Genomic DNA, 4,001 nt, shown 5'->3' with positions numbered 1-4,001 from the left:
CTCGCCCCTGCTGCGCAGACCTTTTAACAGAGCCCTCCGGCAGCCACGGACGCTGGGGCAGGCCGGACACCACAGGCCTCCCGCGTATGGCACAGACTCGGAAAAAAAGCGGATGGAGGCGCCGCCGCCTCTCCGCGCCATCATCGGGCCCTAGGTGGCAAGCCGCGGCAGGCTTGAGACCCGCCCCACGGCCGCCTGCTACGGCCGCCGGTCACCGCGACCGGCAGCCGCCCAATGCCCGCTTCCACGGGCTCCGGCTTAAGGCCGGAGAAAAGGGGGCGACGAGGTGGGCGCTCCCACCGCCGTCCGCCCCCGTCGCGGGGCCCTCGAGCGGTGCCGGCAGCCTGGGACCTCGCAGGGCACCGCTGCCCCCGACTGCCTGCCGGCACTCTCCCTTGCCGTCATCGGGCCCCTCGCGGGGCTGCCGCGGCAGGCTTGAGACCCGCCCCACGGCCGCCTGCTACGGCCGCCGGTCACCGCGACCGGCAGCCGCCCAATGCCCGCTTCCACGGGCTCCGGCTTAAGGCCGGAGAAAAGGGGGCGACGAGGTGGGCGCTCCCACCGCCGTCCGCCCCCGTCGCGGGGCCCTCAAGCGGTGCCGGCAGCCTGGGACCTCGCAGGGCACCGCTGCCCCCGACTGCCTGCCGGCACTCTCCCTTGCCGTCATCGGGATCCCGCTGAGGGGAAGCCACCATCGGCTCGTCCACCCTCCAGCTCTCACAGCGTTCGAGTGCCGGCGACCACCGCCGGTCTTTTGTCACCGTTTGCTCTTCCCCTCGACACCTGGCTGGAGAGTTCCAACCAGCCGGCAACGGCCCCCGGAGCATGCCTGCAGATCCTTCCGTTCTAGAGCACGCATAAGTTTCCGGGCTGACTTGATTGTGGAAAGCACCGGGAGATGGCCGTGCCGAACCGCCGAGGGAACCACCGCGAGAAAGGCCGCCCAGCGCCCCACTTCACCGGGCGGCCCACATGACCTCTTTGAGCGTGAAACACGATTGCCCTTTTGGGGCCTCGCCGCTTGCCCCTACTATACGGAATCGAACGTCCCGGCGTATAGGCAGTAAAAAAGCAGTGCGGCGCATTACCGGGGAGGCGCGCCAGCGACGCCGACCTTTACGATGAGGTAACTGGAGGCAGCGCAAAACAGCGACCCCTTCGACAGCTCCGCGGCAGTGCTGCGGACAACACAGCTACCGTGTCACGCAGGAGCAAAGTCCAAAGAAGCTGGGTAGACCTGTCCGCTCTTCACGCCGGACGCGACGGAAGCGACAGGGCGCGCAGCCGGCCTACCGACAACGGCAGCGTGACACGGAAACGGGTAGACCTGGCGGCCGACCACCGCCCCGGAGGTGGGTAGACCTGGCGGCCACCGACGGCCGCGGAAGCGGGTAGACCCGGAGGTCGACCATCGCCGCGGAAGCGTGTACACCTGGCAGCCAACCCCGGTCGCGGAACGGGGTAGATCTGGCGACCGACCACCGCCACGGAGGTGGGTAGACCTGGCGGCCAGCGACGGACGCGGAAGCGCGTAGGCCTGGCGGCCGACCACAGCAACGGAGGTGGGCAGAACGGGCAGCCGACCACGGCACAGGTGCTCGCTCTATGTAACAGACGTCAACGATGCTATCGGCGTGTACGTACCGCAGACAAAAGGTCTGCTCGGTAACGCTTGGCCACCAACCCGGCGGATTGGGCGGCAGACGCCGGGCTCCGCGGGAGAGCGAGCGAGCGGGGCCGCGTCCCCGGAGAGCTGCTCCAACGGCTTCACGCCGGCAGAGCCGGCACGCCGCGCAGCCGCTCCGACGCGCCCCGGGACGCCCGGCCGGTCGGCGGATGCGGAGCCGGAGCCCGGCGGATTGGGCGGCAGACGCCGGGCTCCGCGGGCGAGCGAGCGAGCGGGGCCGCGTCCCCGGAGAGCTGCTCCAACGGCTTCACGCCGGCAGAGCCGGCACGCCGCGCAGCCGCTCCGACGCGCCCCGGGACGCCCGGCCGGTCGGCGGATGCGGAGCCGGGGCCCGGCGGATTGGGCGGCAGACGCCGGGCTCCGCGGGCGAGCGAGCGAGCGGGGCCGCGTCCCCGGAGAGCTGCTCCAACGGCTTCACGCCGGCAGAGCCGGCACGCCGCGCAGCCGCTCCGACGCGCCCCGGGACGCCCGGCCGGTCGGCGGATGCGGAGCCGGGGCCCGGCGGATTGGGCGGCAGACGCCGGGCTCCGCGGGCGAGCGAGCGAGCGGGGCCGCGTCCCCGGAGAGCTGCTCCAACGGCTTCACGCCGGCAGAGCCGGCACGCCGCGCAGCCGCTCCGACGCGCCCCGGGACGCCCGGCCGGTCGGCGGATGCGGAGCCGGGGCCCGGCGGATTGGGCGGCAGACGCCGGGCTCCGCGGGCGAGCGAGCGAGCGGGGCCGCGTCCCCGGAGAGCTGCTCCAACGGCTTCACGCCGGCAGAGCCGGCACGCCGCGCAGCCGCTCCGACGCGCCCCGGGACGCCCGGCCGGTCGGCGGATGCGGAGCCGGGGCCCGGCGGATTGGGCGGCAGACGCCGGGCTCCGCGGGCGAGCGAGCGAGCGGGGCCGCGTTCCCGGAGAGCTGCTCCAACGGCTTCACGCCGGCAGAGCCGGCACGCCGCGCAGCCGCTCCGACGCGCCCCGGGACGCCCGGCCGGTCGGCGGATGCGGAGCCGGGGCCCGGCGGATTGGGCGGCAGACGCCGGGCTCCGCGGGCGAGCGAGCGAGCGGGGCCGCGTCCCCGGAGAGCTGCTCCAACGGCTTCACGCCGGCAGAGCCGGCACGCCGCGCAGCCGCTCCGACGCGCCCCGGGACGCCCGGCCGGTCGGCGGATGCGGAGCCGGGGCCCGGCGGATTGGGCGGCAGACGCCGGGCTCCGCGGGCGAGCGAGCGAGCGGGGCCGCGTCCCCGGAGAGCTGCTCCAACGGCTTCACGCCGGCAGAGCCGGCACGCCGCGCAGCCGCTCCGACGCGCCCCGGGACGCCCGGCCGGTCGGCGGATGCGGAGCCGGGGCCCGGCGGATTGGGCGGCAGACGCCGGGCTCCGCGGGCGAGCGAGCGAGCGGGGCCGCGTCCCCGGAGAGCTGCTCCAACGGCTTCACGCCGGCAGAGCCGGCACGCCGCGCAGCCGCTCCGACGCGCCCCGGGACGCCCGGCCGGTCGGCGGATGCGGAGCCGGGGCCCGGCGGATTGGGCGGCAGACGCCGGGCTCCGCGGGCGAGCGAGCGAGCGGGGCCGCGTCCCCGGAGAGCTGCTCCAACGGCTTCACGCCGGCAGAGCCGGCACGCCGCGCAGCCGCTCCGACGCGCCCCGGGACGCCCGGCCGGTCGGCGGATGCGGAGCCGGGGCCCCGGCGTCCCCGGAGCCGGGGCCCGGCGGATTGGGCGGCAGACGCCGGGCTCCGCGGGCGAGCGAGCGAGCGGGGCCGCGTCCCCGGAGAGCTGCTCCAACGGCTTCACGCCGGCAGAGCCGGCACGCCGCGCAGCCGCTCCGACGCGCCCCGGGACGCCCGGCCGGTCGGCGGATGCGGAGCCGGGGCCGCCCGGAGGGCTAGCAGGACGGGGCGGCAGCACCACCGCACCATCGTCCATCCCCTTCTCACAGGGCCCCCGAGGAACCGGCGGGCACCTTGGAACTCACGGGCTACCGCCGCTCCGACTACATGCTAGCGGGCCCGCTTGTGCCTTCACGGGGCCCTCGGGGGCCGTGGGGCAAGCCAACGGTGGCTCGACTCCCTCCGGTCTTCCAGCGTTCGAGGGCCGGCGACCGCCGCCGGTCGATCCCGCCCTGACCCTCGGCTCCCGGCTAGAGCCATCTCGCCAGCCCGGAGCTCTCCTGCAGCTCCCTTGGCTTCATAGCTCCCGGCTCGCTCTGGGCTGCCTCGATCCTGGAAGCAACGTGAGGCGTCCGTGCCGAACCTCCAGGGGAACCACCACGAGAACGGCCGCCCAGCGCCCCACTTCTCTGGCCGAGCCGTATGCCGTCCGTGCCCGCTC

The sequence above is a fragment of the Tyto alba genome, unplaced genomic scaffold, assembly GCF_018691265.1.
Source record: "Tyto alba isolate M040663 unplaced genomic scaffold, T.alba_DEE_v4.0 Super-Scaffold_100000168, whole genome shotgun sequence".
Taxonomy (NCBI): domain Eukaryota; kingdom Metazoa; phylum Chordata; class Aves; order Strigiformes; family Tytonidae; genus Tyto; species Tyto alba.
The sequence above is the reverse complement of the archived record's forward strand: the minus strand, read 5'-3'. Positions refer to the sequence as shown.